Consider the following 25,226-nt stretch of genomic DNA (forward strand, 5'->3'; position numbering starts at 1 on the left):
ACTGAAGAGGAAGAATAGGCCTCAGGGCAGGAATGAAGAATGGTGGGTCCCATTGAGCCAAGGAGCCACCAGACTTGGAAGGTGGAGCACCATAGGGGTCCATTGAACAAGTAACTGCTGCAAGTCTATTGACCTCTGACCATGGTTGGCATTGGAGGCAATTGATCCTCGAGTCTAGATGGCCCTGGAGGCAGTTGTTCCTTGGAGTCCCAAAGACCAGATGACCACATGGTATCCAAAGACAGAGTACAGAACCTCTAAAAGAGGTGGTGAATTGATGAGGAAAAAAGGATACAGAGTAGCACAGAGACTACAACTATGGAGAAGAGCAGAGGGCACAGTTAAAGGCGATGTGGCTGAAAACAAGAGGCCATAGTCAACAGGAGGCATGGTGCTAATGACAGGACAAGAAATTAATAGTTGGTGCTGGTGCGAAATAGGGAAAAGTTGCAGACTTAATCAGCAATTATAACCATCACTGAACACAAGCAAGGGTGAAACTTAAGCATGTCATTGTCAAATCTTGGTGGTGCTGGAGTCAGCAAAATGCATGATCCTGTCCACAAGTCCTTTATTTTTAGGCCGTGCTGAAAGAGATCCCACCATGGCTGCAACTGCCAGATGCAACAGGATAACTGCATCAGACAGCTGCTGGATTGCAGACAAGATTTTAACACTATAATCATCACCTGTTCCATTACTGGTATGAGAATAACGCAAAGAGCTCACATATCTGCAGTGCCAGCTATGAAATGGACAGAGTATTTTAGAAAATTCATCACCAACGATGTAAAAAGACATTGCCAAAAAGATATTTATTTTCATCACTATTAAAGTATCTGGGTACATGAGTGGTGAAGGTGTGCAAGAGTGAAAGCAGTCAAATAGATTGGAGTTGATAATGTATTTACCAGAAAAGAGAACATACAAGTACTGTACAGCTATGATGTGAGTTACAAGAAGAGAAAACACTACAAAGTAACTCCGTTGGAAGGTGCATGATGAAACCCTAGTGCAGAGGGGCAGAACACCATGCCTAGCCCTGCAAATTGGTTGTTTGCAGAGATTAAAGTTCCTAGTCAATAGTATACTCCAAATTAGGGACTACAGAGCAATTGGAGCAGTTGCCGGAGTAATTCTTGATGATGATATGCTTCTCAGAGCAGATGTTCCCTTCTCACAAAAGTCATCTGTCCATGTTTTATTCTCAGATTCACCACCATACACTGAGGAAGATCTTCTCTGTTAGCCATGCAAGTGCCTACCTGCTTTGTCTTGCTCTCCCATAACTAATGAGACAGCATGTGAAGGAGAGTAGTGGCCCATATACAATGCCTGACCAAAAAAAAGTGACTTGGCCAGAAAGGGAGCAGGAAACAAAGTGAAACTTCACAGTCTGAGTAGGTATATGTGGTGCTATTTTGAGATTACAAAATAGTCAAATTTACAAAGAACTAGGCTGAATTAGCAAATTTACCGATATGACATGCACCCCCCTCTGGCCTGGATGCATGCACTTACTCTGTCGAGAAGAGTTCTGTTGAGAGAGCATCCACTCTAGAGGCAAGCTGGCCTTTAACTGTTGTCATTGGTCCTTGATATCATGAATGCCAGGATAGGGACCAAGTTGACATTGGAGATGATCCCACACATGTTATTGGGGACAGATCTGGGAATCTTGCTGACCATGGGAGTACTGTAGTAAAATGCAGACAGTTCATATACACACACACTAGGTGTGGATGAGCATTGACTTGTTGAAAAAATGCCACCATTATATTGTCGCCTGAGAGGTAACACATTGGGACGCAGGATATTTGTGATGTACAGTTGTTACATCAGAGTTCCCTCAATTGCTGGTAACCTGAAGTCATACCCAATGTCTTCTCACATCACGATGCCAGGAGAAATGCTGCTTTGCATCTCAAAAGCCTTGTAAGAATGGACTCTTTGCAGTTCACTACTATACATACCAATGATGATCATCAAGGCTAATACAGAAGTGCAATTCATTGTTGAACGCAAGACATACCATATGTTAACAGTCTATTTGTGTTGCGGTGTTCCTACACAAGGGATGGTAATTCCCTAGTCCAGCTTCTGCTAGTCTTCAACCAATGGTGTGGGATGACACAAAGTGTTGGAGGGAGTCCTTTGCTTGTTCTCAGATGGAAGGCACAGATATTAAAGAGTTGTAAAGTGCTTAGTGCAGTGATCTCCCTTGTTATGATCACACCTCAGCCAGAACCTTGACTGTGAGTATGCCTGCCTACGTTCCCATGTAGTCCAACATCAACCTACTGTTACATCAGAATGTACCACAAATTTGGATATCGCATAATTCAAACTGTAAGGTGCTGATAATGCTGTCTCACACATGTACACGGCTTCATGTCCTTCAAAGACATAACTCAATGCCTGATGTTGTTCACACCCCTTATACACCTGCCGGGGCTGCTAATAACACTGAACACGTAGAACACCACCGCGCTCTGGCAGCTATTGTACCTGTCATAGAGAACTGCAACCTTAATCATGTACATATCAGTCAGTGTTGTGTATGTGTGCTTGACACCCGATCATATCTCTCGGGTGCTTCATTTTCTTGTGAAGTGATATATGTGATATAACCTTTCTCAAAATAATTTTGTATCACACTATTCAAAAGTGCAATAACACCAGGATCCTGAGCACCTTTCCTAGCATACATCTCTGTTTTAAGCGCACATATAGTTATAGTATCACGAACACCCTTGTGCCATACTTTATTGATTTGCTTTTCACATAAACATGACAGTTTGTCCTCAAAAAACCAGACATTCCTTCATCAACTGTCAAATATTTTTAGTGAAGAAATGAAGAAGAAGACAAACAAGTCAGATAGTGAAAAAAGGGTGTATTTTGAACAGTGGTTCATGATTAGGTGAATTACAAGGAATATGCATTTCTATGTTGTAGAGGTGCAAATTTGACAAATTTTCTTTGAATCTATTTTGGCTCATGACTGTTGCAGGAGGAGGATTAGGAGGAATTGATGCTTTTGATCAGTAGTTGCTGATTTTCAGCATTTTCATAAGGCAGATGCAAATTATTACTGTAGAAAACACATAAGAATCCTCAATATTTGTCATGGTGCACACCCCCCTGATGCTATTGGTTGATTTGCTTTCTGCATTTGAGAGTTATTAAACCTGTGTACTGATTAGTTTCGTATTTTGTTTTTTCATCTGTAATAAATAATGAGGAATTATCGATCAGTCAGCAAGGAAGGAGCCCAGGAGACAAATCTGTTGCATGCCATTAAAGATCCTCATATGCTGTCATGGGGCTCCTTGGCATTAGTGGTGATGAAGTTGACAGCTCAGTAGTTTGCACATTCTCATTTTCTAAACCTACCATCAAATTATGACACATTTTACTCCAGTGTTGTTTTACAAATGTTCATTCGGGTGATATAACATTTCTAAGATTTCACTACATTTTTTTCTTTTCTTTATTTATTACATGAGCATTCATTGACACAGAAATCAATGTCATCAGAATTATCAGCTTCTCCTTGTGAACTAGAATCATCAGTTTCTTCTTGCATGGCTTGAAAACATCACTTTCATTGGAATTTGCCCTGCCAATCTATGCAGTGTGTGAGCTGTGAGTCAGCAAAGGTAGCAGAGGAAAATGGTATGGGACTCAACACTGAGCGGCAACATGGAAAGTACTGAAATGATGTACAGATTTTTCAGTTTGAATACTGCAGGGTAACACAGTGGAGAGACCATTCCTTGTGCAGTTTACATTGTTAACAGTAGAGGGCAGGAAGCACAATGGCACCTGTGAATTTTTGTACACAACATGGGGTGGACGCTGGCAGTGTCATATACAGGTTTTGACAGAAACAGATAAATTAAGACCTCTAATTAAATGAAGCAAGTTTTTGCATCAGCTTTTACATCCAGAGTCAGTTTGCATAAAGTTCTAATGTGTAATTTTGTTATCCAAATCAATATTTTGGATGCCATTGGAAATGACAGGCTAGTGTGATAGATTGAAGTTCCACATTCAAAGGTTTGTATGACCAATTGTATAATTGTAAGATGGAGCTTCACCATGAATGAAGCAATTAGCATTCTTTCAGGGTCACACTCTAGTAGCACTCCTTTTGATTACATGGATTATTTGTTAAATCAGTAGATACGCATTACTTACTGTCTATAGAAATTATAACATGCAAGCAGCCACTTGAAAATACCGAAACTCAACCCCAGTAGATTACTGTATAAACATTGTTGTTAATTACTGGATGCAAATAAAAAACCTGGAAATATCCCTTCCAATAATAAACATACATAGGAGGGTGGTTTGAAAAGTTCTCAGAATCACCACGAGAGGTCAGTGCTAGCACAACAAGTTCTTTACATGATATTCACTGAACTCTTGCTTGTAAACATGTGTCATGTCAATGCTCTTGGAAGAGAGCTGTGGTGGTGACGAGGCTCTGTTGGTTTTCCCACATAGTGATTTGCAAAGATGGAAAAAATCGATATTCGAGCAGTTATTAAGTACTTCGTAAAGATAGGTATGAAAGCAAAGGACATTTGTGTCGATTCTCAGAATACATTGTGGGACTCTGCTCCTTCATATTCAACTGTTGCCAAGTGGATAAATTAATTTAAATTTGGTCGGGAAAGCTTAGATGATGATCCGTGCAGTGGTCGGCCAAGATGTGTCACTACTCCATAAATAATTGCAAAAGTGCATGAAATTGCTTACACTTGCCAGATGTCATGTGAAAGCTTATATCACATTTTAACTGAAGAATTAGAAATGAAAAAATTATCTGCAAAATGGGTGCTGCGACTCTTGATGCTGGATCAAAAACGCGTGGACATATCGGAACAATGTTTCACTCATTTTAGGAGAAATGAACAAGATTTTTTGCACCAGTTTGCGACCCCAAAAAACTTGGGTGGTGCACTGCTATACCCTAGAGACAAAACAACAGTCAAAGCAGTGGAAACATGCTGATTCTCCGCCACCAAAGAAAGCTAAGACAGATCCTACGGTGGTAAAGGTCATGACATCAGACAAAATTGTGACGTCTTTTGAGGTGGAAACATACCAATTTTCCTTGGAAGAGAAGGTAAATTTGATTGATGTATCTATAATTTTATTGGTGTGCTATAAACTTAGGAGAATAACTGAACCCTTAATTTTGTGGTTGCTTTAGGCTGAAAAATTGCCATGATCCAAAAGTAATGATGCAGGAAAGTCAACAAATTGTGACCTTTAGCTCTCACCGCTACTGCCGCCATCTCCTTCACCTTCGCAATCTTTGCTGGAGATACTGAAACCGATCACAGCCTCATCATTGTATCAGTCGAGATCTCCTACTTCCTCTTCACTATAATTTTTTCATCTTTGTTCAAAGTCTACATTTATTACTGGAAATAATAGCTGTAAAAATCATTACTAATTAATTTCAGAAATCAGTTATTTTGAGTGGTTTTAACAGACATGTTAAACTGAAGACTTAAAAAATTGATATAACCAGAAACCAGTTGTTTCAGCAATAACCACCATCCCTTGTCAGTTAGACGGGGTGGGGGGGGTTTACAAGCAATGGGCACCGGATTGCCTCCATGCATGGAAACCCCGAAGTTATCTCTGAATACAAATTTTCTACTGCAGCTGGCAGCTGGGTACACCTGAAGGCATTTATGGCCGAGTCCATAGCGTTGAGAGGCAGATTTGCTGTATTGCTGATCCGAAAGTCGCATGGTGGAAAGCATTGAAAAGTATAATTTATTGAGGTTGCCAGGAAGTAAAATTTGTTGTATGATACAGAGATAGAGATGTTGTGGATCACAAAAACATTTTGAAGATGGCCAAAGCATAGAGAAGTATAGCTGCTGAGCCTGAGCAAAATGATAAACATTTGCACAAAGATATTGATTTTTGCTTGTGCAGTATATTAGTAAAATGTAGTGGAGTATAGAACTGTAGTAATTACTGGAAATTAATCAATGCTTATTACAACATAATTTACTGCAAGTTGTATGTAACAAAGCGATCAAAACGAAAAACAATACATAGAAAATTGAAAGAAAAAGAACTAGTATCTTTGTGTGAGACAATTATATGTCTCATTTCAGTGAAAATCATTAAGCCTGATGTTGAAATGAATTATTTACGTGCTTGTTTCTAACACTAATAACTGAAGAAATTAATCAATAAAATTTTCATTGATTTCTTCAGCTTCTAACATTATTTTAGATAAAGATGAGAATTAAATGTCCCTGGGAAAATTTAATTATAAGACTTACACAATCACTTGTTGTACAAGACACGCCCATAAAGTCCAGTGCTGTGATGCTGTTCCAATGCTGGAGAGCCCTGGTAATAGTGACAGTTTAAGGGGAAAATCGTGAAGTATGGGAGAGAGTGTCACAGAAATGATACAGGATTTGGGCTGGAAATCATTAAAAAAAGCCGTTTTTCGTTGCGACAGAATCTTCTCACGAAATTCCACTCACCAACTTTCTCCTCCGAATGCGAAAATATTTTGTTGACACCCACCTATATAGGGAGGAATGATCACCACGATAAAATAAGGGAAATCAGAGCTCGTACAGAAAGATATAGGTGTTCTTTTTTTCCGCGCACTATACGCGATTGGAATAATAGAGAATTGTGAAGGTGGTTCGATGAACCCTCTGCCAGGCACTTAAATGTGATTTGGAGAGTATCCATGTAGATGTAGATGAAAGCTGAAGATATGAATTGAAATTTCGGTTGGGGAGGGCATTCGACTTGGGCTGTTCGTACAGCAGTGTTGACCATAGTGTTGTGGTGGTGTAAAGGTCAGCATTTCCGTGTGGTAAGCAAGAAGATCCAGTTTCAGGTCCTGGTTGTGACTCAAATTTTAATTCATTTCACCAGCTTCTAGCATTATCGAAGAATCCATACAGTAGTTCCATGGCACAATTTAAAGTATTACTTCCAATCTTATGAGAAATATCAAATACTATAAACGTGAAATATGAATCAGCACTGCAAGAAGAGCAAGTGAAAAGAATTGTTTATAGCAGAACAGATATCCATTTTCCTTCAACCATTTCACTTTCTATCTGTGCTTATACGGTGGTTTGGAAACCCACAAAGTTCTTAAAATCCTTTGTTCAATTTCTGTTACATCTCTATTGGAATTATAAGTGTTTCTAAAGAGGATATGATATGAACATCAGTTAAAGCAAAAAAAGCATATTGTAATGTAGTCAAATAAATCAGGTGATGCTGAGGGTATTAGATTAGGAAACAAGATACTGAAAGTAATACCTGAATTTCATTATTTGGACAGCAAAATAACTGCTGCTGGCTGAACCCGAGAGGATATAACATGTAGACTGCCAATGACAAGAAAAGTGTTTCTGGAGAAGAGAAATTTCTTAACATTGAATATAGTGTCAGGAAGTCTTTTCTAAAGGCATGTGTTTGGAGTGTAGTCGTGTGTGGAAGTGAAACGTGGACTATCAACAGTGTGGTCAATAAGAGAATAGAGCTTTTGAAACGTGGTATTACAAAAGAATGCAGGAGATAGGAAGGATAGATCATGTAACCAACGAGGAGGTACTGTATCAAACTGTGGAGACAAGAAAATTGTGGCATCTGACAATAGGACACAGTGCGAGAGATCAAGGTGTCATTTAATGTTGGAGGCAAGTGTGAAAGGGGGTGTTTGGTGGCAGGTAAAAATTGTAGAGTGAGACTAAGAGATGGATTCACTAAGCAGTTTCAGACGGATGTAGGTTGGAGTAGTTATCAGAGATGAAGGGACTTGCACCGGATAGTATAGCATGAAGAGCTGCATCAAACCAGTTTTTGTATTGAAGACCACAATAAGAATAGCTTTCCTCGTAACTTCTGAGACAGTCAAATGTCACAGCCGAAAACAAGAAGCGATGATCTGGTTGCTGTCACCTGTCGCCATATACCTTGAAAAAAGTAAAATAAATTATGCAGATAAAATGAATAGGCACATTAAAGAATGATTTGTGCAACAAGCTGTATATTCCTAGCAGATCATATTATTTATCAGATATGTTTTATAAAGAAATTAGAATTATTTTAATGCCTTCAGCTGTTAACAGGCTTTGATATACATCAACGGGGACTGGTGAAAATGTGTGCCCCGACCGGGACTCGAACCCGGGATCTCCTGCTTACATGGCAGACGCTCTATCCATCTGAGCCACCAAGGGCACAGAGGATAGCACAACTGCAGGGACTATCTCACCCACGCCTCCTGCGAGACCCACATTCTCACCTTGTATGTCCACACACTACATTCGTAGTGTCCCATCGCAACACACTCATTACTCATGGAAGACATTCCTACCAAGTCCCGTAGAGTTCGGCGAAAATGTGTACATCTGCACAGAAGAAGAAGGTCATGGCCGGTATTGGCAGAACTATATACTTATACAGGGTGTTACAAAAAGGTATGGCCAAACTTTCAGGAAACAATCCTCACACACAAATAAAGAAAAGATGTTATGTGGACATGTGTCCGGAAACACTTAATTTCCATGTTAGAGCTCATTTTAGTTTCGTCAGTATGTACTGTACTTCCTCGATTCACCGCCAGTTGGCCCAATTGAAGGAAGGTAACGTTGACTTCAGTGCTTGTGTTGACATGCGACTCATTGATCTACAGTACTAGCATCAAGCACATCTGTACGTAGCATCAACAGGTTAATGTTCATCACGAACGTGGTTTTGCAGTCAGTGCAATATTTACAAATGCGGAGTTGGCAGATGCCCATTTGATGTATGGATTAGCACGGGGCAATAGCCGTGGGGCGGTACGTTTGTATCGAGACAGATTTCCAGAACGAAGGTGTCCCGACAGGAAGACGTTCGAAGCAATTGATTGGCGTCTTAGGGAACACGGAACATTCCAGCCTATGACTCGCGACTGGGGAAGACCTAGAACGACGAGGACACCTGCAATGGACGAGGCAATTCTTCGTGCAGTTGACAATAACCCTAATGTCAGCATCAGAGAATCTGCTGCTGTACAAGGTAACGTTGACCACGTCACTGTATGGAGAGTGCTGCAGGAGAACCGGTTGTTTCCGTACCATGTACAGCGTGTGCAGGCACTATCAGCAGCTGATTGGCCTCCACGGGTACACTTCTGCAAATGGTTCATCCAACACTGTGTCAATCCTCGTTTCAGTCCAACGTGATCAAATTGTAAATTTTCACAATCAACATGTGTGGGCTGACGAGAATCCGCATGCAATTATGCAATCACGTCATCAACACAGATTTTGTGCGAACGTTTGGGCAGGCATTGTTGGTGATGTCTTGATTGGGCCCCATGTTCTTCCACCTATGCTCAATGGAGCACGTTATCATGATTTCATACGGGAAACTCTACCTGTGCTGCTAGAACATGTGCCTTTACAAGTACGACACAACATGTGGTTCATGCACGATGGAGCTCCTGCACATTTCAGTCGAAGTGTTCGTACGCTTCTCAACAACAGATTCGGTGACCAATGGATTGGTAGAGGTGGACCAATTCCATGGCCTCCACGCTCTCCTGACCTCAACCCTCTTGACTTTCATTTATGGGGGCATTTTAAAGCTCTTGTCTACGCAACCCCGGTACCAAATGTAGAGACTCTTCGTGCTCGTATTGTGGATGGCTGTGATACAATACGCCATTCTCCAGGGCTGCATCAGCGCATTAGGGATTCCATGCGACGGAGGGTGGATCTATGTATCCTCACTAACTGAGGACATTTTGAACATTTCCTGTAACAAAGTGTTTGAAGTCACGCTGGTACGTTCTGTTGCTGTGTGTTTCCATTCCATGATTAATGTAATTTGAAAATAAGTAATAAAATGAGCTCTAACATAGAAAGTAAGTGTTTCCGGACACATGTCCACATAACATATTTTCTTTCTTTTGTGTGTGAGGAATGTTTCCTGAAAGTTTGGCCGTACCTTTTTGTAACACCCTGTATGGATATGGTGTCTGTTCTTTCGGACATTTGATACAGCAAAATTGAAATAGAAAAGAGTTATTTAACTTCTACAAGAGGCAGAAAGAGACAAAAAATGATGAAACTTACCTCAAACAAAAGTCTGGTTTTTACCTTGTCTCAGTTGCTTTTGTCTACTTCATTGTGCATTTCTCGGTACTCCCTTTTATTTAGGTGGTGGTGTTTCTCTCTTGAAAAACCTATCTTCCTGTGAATCTAGCTCAGTACCCAGGCAATGATGTTCCCCCACACTAGCTCTCTTCGTATTGATCTCGTACACCCAACAGCTTAATTTCTTTGTTCCGGATGTCCCACATAAAACTGGTATGCCTCATGCTGAGATTCAAGTAAGTGTTAAGTAACTAAAAAAGAATAGATAATAGCAACATTAAAAAACATGTAGTTACCTGTTTTTAAGAGGTACTGGAAGTGGGGCCCATAGGCATCAGGGCATCTCTGACATTATGTGATGATGTTGCCAGCAACACACTGTAATTTGGTACATATGATGTTAATTTCTGTAGTAATGTTCCATTTACGCACAGTGGTCACATTCATAATAGGTCGCATGGCGTCGCGCAGAGGTTGTCAGCATTCTTGCAGTAACAATGTATATTTTGTTCTATCTGTTAAAATGTATAAGTGTAGCACTATTAATTACATAAAATGAAAGAGATGTGCACATTCTGACCAATGGAATATATTTTATTTTTCTGATTTTTAGGTACATGTATAGATCACAAAGTTGTTGACTGGTGCATTACGCTATTTGCAGTCTCATTCATCACAAATGTGAAAAACCATTATCACTCACTTTTCAGAAAATTGGATTATAGTGATATGAAAGCACGCCTACTTAATGCATTATACAGTTTATAATGAACACTACAATTAGCAGTCAGCACATGCTTACTGTACATGTTGTGAACAGAGAAATGTCTTATGGCTGCAGCATCTGTACTTGGTGTATCAATTCTTTGAACGACCACATTCACAGCAGCTCCGTGTTTTTGAGCATCGGTCGTTTTCTGTGGGTCGGAATGCCCCTTCATTGCATCTGAGATCTCTTGGCCATGATGAACACTGGAAACTTCGAAGCAAATAATCAGCAGCAAGATTATGCCCTGGAACTTTCTGAAACTTGGTGCACTTGGTGCTAGCATCAGTATTATTTGCATGGAATATTATTTGTGCATTTATAACTGCAGTGTTCATCATGCTGTAAAGAAATCACCATAGGCAATCTGTTGATCTTTCGGGACACATTATAAGTACTACACAGCTGATCAACAATATCAACTCCTGATTTGGTAGCATTATAAAAGGTTATCATTTCTGGCTTTTTCTTATACCCACTTGTAGCATCAGTTGTGTTTTAGTGAGGCAATGTGGAGAGTATCAGAATCACCTTGTTTTTCTTAGTGACATATGACATTTGAGTTCATTTTCTGAAAGCCAAACATTGTTCTTCCTGCCTCCCAGTTCTTTGCTTGTGTAAACACTGAGGAAGTTTCGTATTTATTCATCCTTATAGTTTCAACCAGAGTGAGATTCTTCTGAAGCAAGTCATCAGAAAATTCTAAGGAGCTGAACAATGTTTTGTGGTTATATTCCACTCAGTTCCTGATATTACAGAAGTGAGATGTTTCACAACATGTGTTGGTTTGATACTAATTGCCAATGGCGCATAGCCCATACTTATTTGGTTTACTAGGGATATACAACCTGAAGAAACAGTTGCCTCTGAAAGCTTCTAGCTTTTCATCAATAGAATCAGTACCCCCAACTGATTTTACAGTTTTCCAGAAAGGAAGAAAATATTTCATGTATAGGCACTAAATTATCAACCTTCTACCATTCCTCATGGGTATCCCTGTTGTCAAACCTAAAACAGCATAAGAGGAACCTAAATCGTCTTTGCCATTGTCAGATGACATAACTAGATTCCTAGTTTTACCGGAGGCCCATGTGTCTTGGAGTGTCCTTATGGTTGTCTTTCCTTGCCGCACATAAATGCAATACTCCTAACAGAACTGTTACATCTGTCGAATGAGCATCCCTTCCTCTGGAATAATGTCCCTGTACTTCATTTATCTGTTTAGTGCATTTATCTCTTTAGTGGTGTACTAGACAATGCTAGAGAGCATCCTCATTGTCGAAAAAGCAGTCCCAACTTTGCTCTAGTGTTCCTGCATTCTTCACAGCCCATTCCTCTCCCGGTAAATGACTGACAGTTTGAACATTTTTTGGTGGATACACTTTTGACCATTTTGTAGAATTGTTCCTTCTAAGAAAATATTTGTCAACAAGATTATCACTGTCATTATCACTGGAGTATGCATCTTGTTCAGTGTTGGTATTTTCTTCTCTTCTTTCCACGTTGTCTTCTTCTACATCACTATAAATACTGAAGTCCTCATCTGATTGATCATCTTTCTCCAACAGCTGGAGTACAGTGTCCCTGTCACAGGCATTTTCCAGATTGAAGTAGATCTTGTGTGAGATTGTATTGGACCTAAAGGTAAGTACATACTTGTTAGCAGCTGCTGTTACTAACGAAAATATCAAAAGATAGTAGATTAAGTTTTAAAAAAAAGTTATTGTTAGTAATGGCAAGGGTCATTTGGAATCTGGTAGATTCAGCGATGCAGCTTCGGGAACAACCTCTTCCCTCAGACACGGCACTCAGTCTAGTGCTGTTGGTCTCAAATAGTGCTGGTCGTGCGGAGTTTTTTGCCGGGCTACTTCGCTTTGCAACATTTTTTTTACTTCCTTGAAGGAGTGTGTCTGTAACACACCACAGTGTCAATTCTAATGCAGACTACCCCATCTCTATACCAACTCAACAATACAAGCATCTCGCAGCAACAGACTTACGAACACAGAGCTGCACCCAAATTCCTGATGAAATGCGTGTAGCTATCTTGAGAGCCACTTCACCAGCAATTCGACTATTATCGGTGCGTAAGGCAATACTAGTTTCATGTGGTACATCCTGTACAATTTCAATAGCGCTAGTATGAGTAGAAGATAGTGCTTGTCGAAGCTACTCATTTCTGCACAAAATTTATAACTTGTAACAAAAAATGAAAAATCGCATTATGCAACGAGGCCGAATCAGTCACATAAAAATATCGCGTCCTGCGAGACATTGGCAAATCGTCTACTGCCACAACAATGCCTCTGTACACGCGGCCGCTTTCACAGAGCGATGGCAGCCGCTTTATCGTGGGCCTCGGCTCTGCGGTGTTGTGACGCCTTTGCCGCGGCCTGAGCAGCGCCATCAGGTCGCATTCTGCCTGCCCAGGCCTATAACCTTGTTCGTTGGCCAGGTACGCACATAGCCAGAACGAATCGAGGCGAATAAATAAACATAAAAGGGAAAACAATTTGGAAAAAAGGGCTACTGGCTCGGTGCGAGTTGGGCACAAATTGCGCGAGACTAAGACAACACTCGAGTAACGGCACCACGAGTGGCTGTTAAATCCACTAGGGAAATTAATGAGTTAGGCTGCGGTAATTGTGTGATGAAAAGGAAAGCGAAGCGTGGCGTGTAAAAAAACTTATTAAGGAGAAACAGAATCGGTTGTTTTCAGGTCGTAATGAATACTAGTTACCCAGTAAGGCCGGTATTACACTATCAAATTTGTTTGTCAAAGATTTGATCAAAGATGTGATCAAATATTCCGTCAAATATATTTGAAAAAGATCTTTGACGTAGCGCTAGAAGGGGTATTACATTGTCATATTTTTCGTCATAGTTCAAGATGGCTGACAACAACAACTTGTTGTTAATCGCAGCAGTTGCATGTACCACAATTGCACAGTATGCACATGCGGAAGAGAAGCGGGGGGAAAAGGAGACGTACCTGCCGTGGGTTTTACGACGACACGATAAAAGGTTCAGCTAAACTTGTTACGTGAGCTTATAGTGGAGGACGTTAAGTCGTAAATCAATTACTTAAGAATGGATGGGCGTACATTTCTGTATGTGCTCAGTGAAGTGTATCCTCGTATCACAAAGCACAAAATTCGCTTAAGAACTGCTACATCTGCAGAATACAGGCTCACTGTAACACTCAGATTCCTTGCTACAGGAGATAGTTAGGTTAGGTTAGATCTCCAATCTTCTTAATCTATTTTTGTATTCAGGGTGCCTTACGTTGTAAAGCGCCTCATCAGCTTTATACATTTCTTTTAATTTTGTAGTTGTCGGTACAACCAATTGTATTTGCTGGTAATGTTTATAAAAACGCTACAGATGACAGAACGCTGCAGCGATGCTAGCGCTCCACGTGGTAACATGTCACATTGCAGTGAACAAAGACAAGCGACTTCTTTGATCAAATCTACAGCGAGGCCGTAGATTTGATCAAATATTTGACGACATTTGACAGAGTTCCCTATTACACCATCAAATTTCTTTGACAAAGATACTTGATAGTGTAATACAGGCCTAATGAATGTGTGAAACATACCTACGCGCCACATCGCATCGTTTGGCTTCGTCTGCAAGGTTTACTCGGGTAGCATACACGTTTCCCAAACGCGGCGGCCTAACCCGAAATGCACAGTCCGCTGTTCGAGGGACAAGGAGCGGGCTGACGAGGCGGGTGCCGAGGACGGCCGAAAGTTGCCGAGTGCAGCGCGGCTCGCGTCGTGTTGTGGTGTGGGCGGGATAGGACGCAGCAGTGTCTGCGCGGCGCGGCAGTTACGTAGTCGGTGTTGCGTCTGCGCTCCGGTCGCTGTTTGGGTGTTCTCGGGCGATGTCTGGAGGCGGCGCGGCCAGGGGGTGGCCTCGGCGCGCCGGGGGCGGCTCCGGCAACCCGCAGAGCGGCCACGGCCAGCGCAGGCAGCAGCCGCCGCTGCTCATGGTGCGGCCCATCCAGCGTGCCGACGCCTCCAAGGTGTGCGCGCCGCCTATTCTCTGTTTGTAAACAGGTTTTTCTCAGAGAGACCACTGCCAGTCGCAGTTTTTACTAACTTGCTTAAAATATATAATATTGTTATATGTTTCTAGGTATAATCTCGTCATCAGGCAAAAAGGTACTGCAGAAACATTTAATATAAACGCCTGTCTTTGAATTGCCATTTTCCCCAGTGAGAGGTTATATCTTCTAACACGTTGTTATAGAAAATAATTCAAGCAACTTCGCAAAAGATACTGTTACTGGTAGTGTCTCTGAATAACCTGGTCAAAAGGTTTTAGAAAAGTTATAATTTGTTACCCTTTTTTCTTCCTACAAGATCGCTTCTCACTACTACTTTTCATTGATAGCAACAGTGTGTAAATCATAGACACAAAGCACATGATAATCTTCTTCTTTTACGTAAAGGCGTCGTTTTTACTACATTACATTAACAATGAAAAAGTGACTAGTTAAAAGTTGTGAACTATAAATTGTATCTAAGCTTATATACCCAATCCGATATTGAATGGATAGTGTGATTAAAGTAGGAAAGATCCGCTCTTTTGCCTTATGGTGACCTTTACTATGTCCTTCTTTAAATGTGACTTCATGAATGTTTTTGCCCGTAAGTAGTCTAGTCATTTTTCGTTTTCCCTCTCCATTTCGAGTGAAAATAAAAGGAGACAGCAATATTTTCAAAAAACAAGTGATTCGGCAGGGACAGAGTTGAAATGTCAGTCTTTTTTCTTTTCCGTCCTCCCTCTATTTTTTATGGTTAAAAAATGGCTCTGAACACTATGGGACTTAACTTCTGAGGTCATCAGTTCCCTAGAACTTAAAACTACTTAAACCTAACTAACCTAAGGACATCACACACATCCATGCCCGAGGCAGGATTCGAACCTGCAACTGTAGCGGTCGCGCGGTTGCAGACTGTAGCGCCTAGAACCGCTCGGCCACCCCGGCCGGCTATTTTTTAAGGATATACCCCATTTTCGTCAACATTCTTTCCCATTCCTAGCTTGAGTTTCTTTCCTAATGACCCTGCCCCTCAAGGGATGTCTTCTATATACTCGTCAGATATTGCATACAAGCTAGTCGAAAACTGAGTTAACAGATGTATTTCGAAATGTCACTGTCACTCGAAATGAGCAGTATTGTTGAAAAAAATGAAATGCTGTTAAAGTTGTGGCCTACGCAAACATACGATACTATCACAATCATATGAACTTGATTTGTATTTGACATGATTAATACGTTACCGCAATAGTGGAAGTAAGACATTTTCATAGAATTTCCCAAATCATATTTCACTCTTAATTGTTTTATGGACTTTTCTATAAACCATATACAAGACTCGAAAGAGAGGTAATTCAATATGTTAAGTTGCAAATCCTTCTTAAAATGTGAATATCTCGGTCATTTCTCCGCCATAACACACTAAAGAGAAAGTACGCCCTAAAATTATAAAACATGCTGCTCAGGGGACGACCAGCATAGTACATGTGTTTCAACGTGACTTCCTGCGTTTTCGAAAACGTTGAATAGTTTGCCAGGGAACTGTAGTAGGTATAAATAGACTCACGTAACAAACTAGTGATTGGGTTCGCTTAGGATGATAGCAGCAGTCAGATCACGCTGCCGATCTCGCGATACGTTGCGATCAAACAATAGGCTCGAATCGCAGTCCTTGGTGCGCTATAACACGAATTTCTTCTCAGTTCACTTCAAGTATAACTTCCTAGTGAAATCGACTTAAGTTGCAGTTTCCATCTCAGCAGCATCGCTAAAGTGCTGCTTACGCCGTGCCGATCAAGGTGACGCAACGACGAGGCGCTACACTCGCATTCTGGATGAGGGCGCTACCAGTGCCCGGTTGGCCATCCTGGTTTAGGTTTTCTGTAGTTCTCCTAAATACTCTAGGCCAAATTCCCCGATGGTACCTTCGAAAGAAACATAGCTGACTTCTGTCCCCAATCGGAGCTCTAATGGGCACTCGATCAACGAGGCATTAAGTCCCAATTTCTTTTTCTTCGTTTTTTGCTTACGTCCTGAAAAGCATAACATAATCACAGTGTGGGTGATTCATCGAGGAGTTCGGAATTATTTAAATATACAGCATTTTTCTGTATAAAATTGAAAATTAAGATTATTTTAAAGCAGAATGGATCAGTATTTCTTTTATGAAATACGGTTTTGTCTGATGTCCATCATTTCCAACGCAGCTGGCATCCCAACCGAAACTAGTACATCCTAGGTCCGACCCGGCTGCAGTGTAAATTCTGTGTTAATGCTATGTGAGGTCACCATGTGAAGGTGGAACAAGCAACATGTTTTTAATGAAATCTCAAAGAAGAACTGTAAGGGACGAAACGCAATAATTTGCTTCACAGCAATAGTGACCTGCGTATCAAATCCATACATAGCCAAATTTCTTTTAAAATAGGAAATGAATCAACTTTGTGTTCAATTTTCTTTACATTTGTGAATTTTTTTATTCCGCTACCCTTGTATGTGATTTACTGGTCACTGTACATCACAGATTCTTTCAGTTTCGGTAACTGCACGAGAAGCGGCGGTATCCATCACCAGTGTCGTGGCCATTGTAAACTGCATGGCTGCGGCCATTACTTCTTGTTACTCATGTATTTACTTCTTAATTTTGCTTTGTGAATGTGAAGAGAGAATTTAGAGAGTGGCAGGAGCTAGATAGACGCTTCAAGGATGTTATTAACTAAATGTGGTCAAAAAGTAAATACAACACCTGTTATCAACCCAATAGTTGGTTTGTTTAATTTAACCACGGTCCAAAACAACAGTGCTGTTGCTTGCATCGAAGTTATTGTGCGGTGTCCTCCTGTCGTCCTAGTAAAGCCAACCAGCTCCCTCAAAGAGAAGGAGTAGTTCCTCTAATAGGTCTTCAGCTTCTTATGGTTAGTCATTAACCTTACCACGAGTCCTGTTCAAGGCCAGAATTACAAAACTTCTCTTTAAACATGGTTTCGACATCATGAGCTTTCCACGTTTTTATTTTTGGGATTTTAGTCTAATGTTCTACGAGCTGCGTCCTGATTCAGCTACGTAGCTCAGATTTTACGACATCGTAATGATAGGACCCTGGCTAGCCTATCAGCTTGACCCTTATCACTAACCCCTGAGTGATTAAGGGCCCACAGCAGGTTTACCCTGTGACCAATAGTTAGTTTCACCACCACATTACTTCATTATGGGCTGTCTTCATAGAAGTGGTAGAGTTGTGCTGCCTATCTCGGATACTTGACTGAAGGAGAGGACTCATACGGAAACACGCCGACTCGCTCTGTACGCGAAAGATTCAGGAAAGGGAACCGATAGTGTCGTGTTAAATATCTTCTGCCATGTATTTTAGGCTTCCTAGGACACATGAATTTATTCGCTGCATATGGACATTGTTGTAAGGTGTGAAGTATTTCAAAAGAGTAAAGTCTGATTCAGTATCACAGAACACGCTACAGCAAATTAAAAATAAAATCCTGAACCTCTGTTCCAATCTGTGTGACACGTAATCGTGAGCCACAGAGTACTCTGTGGCTGAGAAAGCAGCGTGGTATTCGCATGAAAGACCATAGATAGATTCTCGAACGCAATCTGTTGACGGGAACCTTGTTATTAGCAGTAAAGCTTGGGCTTCTCCTCGCACTTTCTGCAGCACCGTGACTCAGGTATATGGCTGGCATCTGGTTCTTTGTCGTGCTACTTGCAAGGCGCACAGCGAGCCCCACCATACCGAGTGAGATTCCGTTGTAGGAACTAATCGTTCCTGTAATTCTCTCTATGGAAGGAAGCAAGATACCGTACTTCACGCCGAGCGCGTATGTATAACGGCCGGCAGAGAAAGTTCACACTAGCGCCCGGCGCAGATCTGTTTCTCCCGTCTGGATCCACAAATGGGATTATACAGGTAGGGGAAAATACTCGTAAAAGTGGCCCGGAGAACAGAGTTCGAAATACAATACTAACCTGACTATAGCAGATTTGAAAATGATCACCTTAATCTATTGGCACTTTAGGGCCCTGGTCAGCGAGTTTCTGAATGCCGATAGAAGCTGGACTGATGGAATTGCTGCAGTTTCATCGGAAATGTTCTGCTGAAGTTCTCGAAAACTATTAGGGCTGTCTCGATACACCTTATGTAGGTTTGAGGGCTCCCCACACAAAGTAATCGCATATTGACAGATCAGGCGGCTAGCTAAGGCCGCGATCAGACTGACCTCTGCTAACAACTCTGTCAGACGTGAAGATTGTGTAAATGTGCTCCCAGGTTCGGCTGACTGTACGGACAGTTGTTCCATCCTGTTGGAAGTAATTGTAGACCTTTTCCTCCTCCGTTAAGGTTGCAACAAATGATTTAAAAATCGTATCTTCTCTTCCGGGTCACTTTTTATTTGCCCCACCCTGTACATGGCAACTACTAGTTTCCTCAGTTTTATATGATTAATTATATGACATCTCAAACCAGACAACTGTAGCTGCAGTTTCTATTCTTTGAACCTTTACGTATATCATTTCCTTACAATACTGCAACTAAACATTGACGTTGAGGAAAACTGAATCCATGTAGTGATTTATCGTCGTCGGTTTCTTACTTATCAAAAGAACTTCTATAGGTAGTGTGCATATCGCATTTTCAATGGGACCTACTCTACACCGAAGTTACCTATACTACTACCGCAGTCCACAGTATAGGAATTTCTCTTCCTGGACTGTAATTGCGCATTCACTTATCGGCGATTTAGAGTCATAGCGACTTATCTACAAAATGCATGTTTGAGAGATGAAATAAAAGAAATTTTCCAACATTAGAAACAGTATCACTGCTGTTGGTGATTGTGATATCTCATGGTTCTTGGCGTGTGGTTACCTTCCTTCAGTAATTGCCAGCTTTAACATTAAGACAATGGTGAAGTTCGTATGTTACTCCAATTTCGTAGATACGTCGTTACGACTCTACACTTTTGTTATTATTGTCCTAATATCAATCTGGTTAGTATTGCAAATGTTTTTTTAATTACTGTATTACATTTTTTATCATAATCTTCATAAGATCGTCGCTTTTGAAGACGCTAAACGATTCTTCCCGTCTTTGAGGCCAAAAGGTGATAGCTTTTTTGAGACAGACAAAACGGGAAATTTTAACCAGTGACTTCAATGCACGTGGAGAACAGTAGCGTCGACATCAGAAGTAGTGTGAAACTGCTTAAGTGTTCGAATTTAATTAATTTACGTCGTGACTGCAGTCGCTTTACGGCTTATTGATTCTAAGGCGTGAGGATCATGAAAGCTGTCTTTCTGTAGTGCGCAGCGCGAAATTTGCAGCGCTATGGTAAAGGACACTAGCTCAATGTATAGCACCTTTCTTCATAGACATACGTATTTTCTGTAAACGTATTGCCGCGCTGAATGATCTCGTGTCAATGAGTCTTAACTATTGTTAAAGTTAATTTTATACGTATGAATCTACGATACATTCATTATGAAGTGGACAGCCTAACACATTTACGATAAACGTTTTAAATTGTTTGATGTAAGCGATCGGTACAACCATTGCTCAGGGATGTATACGACATACAGTCTTTTGGTATCGTGGCTACAAAATGTTTTACGTCTTACACCATTTCTTCGTTTTGCTTTAGTTTTAACTGTCTTAAATTATTGTCGTTGATCCTTGGGAAACTTTCCTAAGCAGGACTGTAAATAACCGCGACCCTTACCCTCGGACGATACATACATTGGCGTTTGTCGTATCCCTTCATTTTTAATCAGATGCAGTCCTAGATTCCAATGTCCCATAATTCTATTCCAGTCGTTGATTCCTTTGCTTTTAGCGAGCGAAATGCCTTAGTGCTTAAGAGACTCCAGTTGGAATTTTGAAGGAACAGCATGTAAATTAGAGTCCACATATCCAAATTTAGGTTCCCTGAATATCGAATGGTTCCTTAAACAGAGCCGGCTACTTTCTTTCGCAGACCATGTCCAAACCCACCTGGAAATCATCTGTAACGGTCTTGAAGTCGACGAGTCGAGCTGGGGGCCGTTCTGGTTCCGGCACGGAACATGCATTCGGGTAGTTGCGGGCGTCAGATTCCTGTCCGTCCATCCCGATTTAGGTTGTCCAACGTTTTGTTAAATAGTTTAAGCAAACTTCTCTATAATGCGTATGACTTCAGACAGTACTACAGATAACTAGAAAAAAGGGGAACTAGGTTTGTGTTAGTGTTTGCGTATCCGTAATGTTTGTCAGTGCCTAAAGTGTCGCATGGTCATCTTTAGTCTCTTATGAAGCGAATTTGGTGGTTCTTGGCCTAGTGAACTGGTGAGATGGTGCAGCGAAAAATTTGTTTTTGTATAAAATCTGATCGATCTGCTTTGGATGAATCGATAGATGGATGGTTGCGTAAATGTTTCTAGTATGAGAGTTGAGAGTAACTTAAAGCAAGGAGCGTTAGTTATAATTCGGAATACCTTGTTGTAGGTATGTGTCAGCGGCCAATGATAATACATCCGGACCATAAAAGACCGCCAGAAGCATGATAACGCCCCAAATTGTCAAGACTTAACCCATAGCTACGAAATGGTCCATATGTCCTTGTGTTGGTGCTGAAAGTTCGTAACATACCGTTTTGTTCTTGTACATTCCTCTTCGTGGTGAAAAGAACGCAAGAACGAAGGTTCTCGCAGCAGTTTTAGACGATGATAAAAGTTCTTGGTTACTGATACCGCGTCGTTATTATAGACTCTTCTGATCCGAAGTTTCGGCCTTCTTGTCGAGACCACCTTCCGAGAACTGGATGCAGAATGTGGGGCACTGTCCTATTTTCTCTACTTTGAGACAGAATTTCCGTGTCTATCACCACGGATTTATCATCACAGATATTAATAATAGGCTATCGGTATCATTACTGCGACTGGTGGAAGCGTTCACCGGTGTACTTGTAGTTATGTTGGGCGGGGTTTGAGTGGTGTCATGTTTGCATTTATGTTTACATACGGCGGCAGCATCCTCGTAACGCTGAGGGCAGACAACCGTGCCGCCGGTGATTGAATACAATTGTTTGGGCCTTTAGTGATTTCAACTGCCTAAGTGACTTTTCGTTTATTTGATGTGGTGCTCTTTGAATATTAGCGTGGTCTATATCCTCGCCACATTTTGCGCTGTGTTCAGCTACGGCTGACTTGGACTTTGTTTGAGATGCGCAAGTCGTTCATGTTCTTTCGAACGTTCTGTAACTGCACAACCCTTCTGCCCAAAACAAGCCGGTACCGATACCCAATAACCCCGAGATCCTACGTTCTTGTGCCTACATCTGCATATGTACTCTGCAAGTCACTCATCAGTGCGGGACGGAGGTTGCGTCGTACTAATAGTATCCGTTTTCTGCGCTCTTCAATCTACACATTGAGCGAGGGGGAATGACTGCATGCCTCTGTACATGCCTCGCTCTCTATTCGCATGAGCCGGCCGCTGTGGTCGAGCGGTTCTAGGCGCTTCAGTCCTGCGCCACGCGACTGCTACGGTCGCAGGTTCGAATCCTGCCTCGGGCATGGATGTTTGTGATGTCCTGAGGTTAGTTAGATTTAAGTAGTTGACTGATGACCTCAGATGTTAAGTCCCATAATGCTTAGAGCCATATTTTTCTATTCGCATGATCCCTACGCGAGATAGACGATGGTGGCAGCATAATGATCGCACTGTCTTCTTCGAATACAGGTTTTCTACATTTACTCAGCAGCTTTTGTCGAGAACTTAGTCGTCATTTTTTAAATGAATTCTGGTGTTATCAGAGGAATTCTATTACACTTTTGTATCTTAAGATCTCAGAAATTTTGTACGTGATTTCCTTTACCGGATGCATTGCTTTTTCCCAGAACCAATCTAACAAATCAAAGAGTTCAATTCGCCTTCCCTAATACAGATTTTACGTGATAGTCCAATTTCATATCGCTTCTTATTATTACCTCTAAGTAGATAAATGATGTGGCGTGCTCATAGTGTTCGCCACTAATCTTGGTATCGGATACTATCGGGTTCTCTCTCTTTGTTATAGCCATTGTCTTCCATTCATCCACATTTAAGAAGGGTTTTCATTCTGTAGACGAAGCGTATATTTTGCCCAAGTCTTTGTGTAATTCTTCTGGATCGTTCAAAGACGAAACTTCCCTGTTCACAACTACATCAGCAGCAAACAATATTATAGTGCCACTGATCGTATCTGATAAGTCGTTTAGAGATAGTATTACGTTCCTTTGGGCACTCAATATCTTACTTTCGTTTGTGTGGAACTCACTCGACCACTATAAACGTACTTAGTTCTATAATTAAAATAATCTTCGACCCAATCACAGATTTACGAAGACACACTGTATGAACGTATCTTGGTCAGTAGACCTAAATCCTTTCGGAAATCTAGAAGCACGAAATTTACCTGTTCATTTGCATCTGTTAGTTGCAACAGGTGTACGAATAAAGCGTGCCGTATTTCGTAGTAGTGGTTTCTCCTGAAACCGTGATGATTTTTTTAAGACAAGCTTGTTTTCCACCAGGAATGTCATGATGCTTGACTTTAGAATCTGCCCTAGGATGTAGCAACAGACGGACGTCAGCGTTGTTGATGATGATGATGATGATGATGATGTGGTGGTGGTGGTATTCAGTTTTAAGATTGGTTTGATGCAGCTTTCTGTGCTTGCCTGTCCTTCCCAAATTTCTTCATTTCTTCTTAACTGCTGAAACCTTCATCCGTTTCATCGTCAGCTACGTTGGTCTACAGGTCTGCGTATCCGATATTTTACCTTTTTTTGTAAACAGTAGTGATCTGCTCTCTTTCCTGTCACACGCGATTGTTACATGTATTCTTTCAACTACGGAGACGACAGTACGCATTCTGCAGAGTAGTGCCCGGAGCGGCAGATCAGACAGCTGGTGTGACAGAAAAACAGGTGTTGTGCCCTACGGAGCCGAGAGTCGCCGTTCTAGCGCTGTGGGACCTCAGGCGACGGCGGTGGCGCGTCTGCGGCAGCGCTGGTGCCCGCAACGGAGCTCGAAGCGGCGACCTTTGGGCGCGCGTCCAGCAGCGACCGCTGTTGCCACGTCTCCAGTCTCCAGCTCCAGGTTCCGAGCCCGCTGCAAGACGCAAGACCAACTCCGGTGCAGCCGAAGGCCGTCGCACCGCACCGCATCGCAGCTGCCGCCGCACTCCCGCCACCGTTGCCCAAATCACGCACCGGCCAAACTTCTTTTGTGCTGCATTGTCGCTACTTGCGCGCTCCGCGCCGCTGCAGAACGTTGGCGCTTAGCCTGTGCCTCGGTCCAGAGAGAAGTGTGTGACGAGGGATCGTAAAATTATTCCAAAAATGTCAGAGCCACCAAAAACTGTAGGTAAATAAATCGTTATTGACGACCGGTTCCGACTGTGGATGCGCGATGATGGCAGGTCATCGATGCTGATTTAGATTTCATCATCAACGTCTAGGCATCGATTGCCGATAATAATCGACCCCGAAATGATGAATTTATAGTATAGTAAAAAAATGCACAAATACATTAATATATTTTTTGAATTAATAATTACATATCCCACAACTTGTTTCATACATACTCGTAACATATTTTCCTCCCATTCATTGTATTACTATGTTGACATAGAGCATATCCTTGCTTTTGAGGGCAGTCTTTCTGCACAAATTGCTTGTTGACCTCTGTCTCAGATTCTTCAGCCGATGTTTGATGCTTTTTCTGACGTTTCGGCAGCACGAGTGGCTGGCATTGTCAAAACTTCACCTTCCATTACTGTTAGTGCACTGGATTATATGTACGTGGCGCGCATTATCTAGCTGGCAGCCGCTGTCGCGGTTTATTAGAACATCATAAAGAAGCCTTGAAAATGTCTGCGAGTACACAGTACGCATTGAGGAAAATCTAATAAAGCGCGACAGCGTCTAGCAGCTAGATAATGTGTAGAATCCTGTGATCTCCGATATTTGCTCCAGACGTAGGCGCCAGATACTTCCATGGCAGCGGCGAGCGGCAACTCTGAAGATAGCTGATCTTTGTAGTTCCACCAGCTTATAAGGCGCTGCCACCTGGCAGTGTTGTTCTTATGTCACCGTGACTCCGACGCATATGTAAGGTGGAGTGGAACGCGTCTCGTCAGTCTTCGATTTCTCACCTGAAGGTGACTGGCAGGCGTCCAGTAGAAATATTGTGGAATGAAGTCTACAACGACCGGCT

The 25,226-nt window shown here is 41.7% G+C and overlaps 1 protein-coding gene and 1 non-coding gene across 3 annotated transcripts in view; one reads left to right on the forward strand and one right to left on the reverse strand.

Annotated features, from left to right (window-relative positions):
- LOC124711899 (afadin) overlaps positions 1-25,226 on the forward strand; it is a 1,103,288-nt gene that overhangs the window by 982,150 nt on the left and 95,912 nt on the right. The window lies entirely within an intron of this gene.
- On the reverse strand, positions 8,182-8,256 carry Trnat-ugu. The gene has a single exon. It is a non-coding gene; the product is annotated as a tRNA-Thr (tRNA).

This window comes from Schistocerca piceifrons, chromosome 8, assembly GCF_021461385.2.
Source record: "Schistocerca piceifrons isolate TAMUIC-IGC-003096 chromosome 8, iqSchPice1.1, whole genome shotgun sequence".
In the NCBI taxonomy this organism is placed as follows: Eukaryota; Metazoa; Arthropoda; class Insecta; order Orthoptera; family Acrididae; genus Schistocerca; species Schistocerca piceifrons.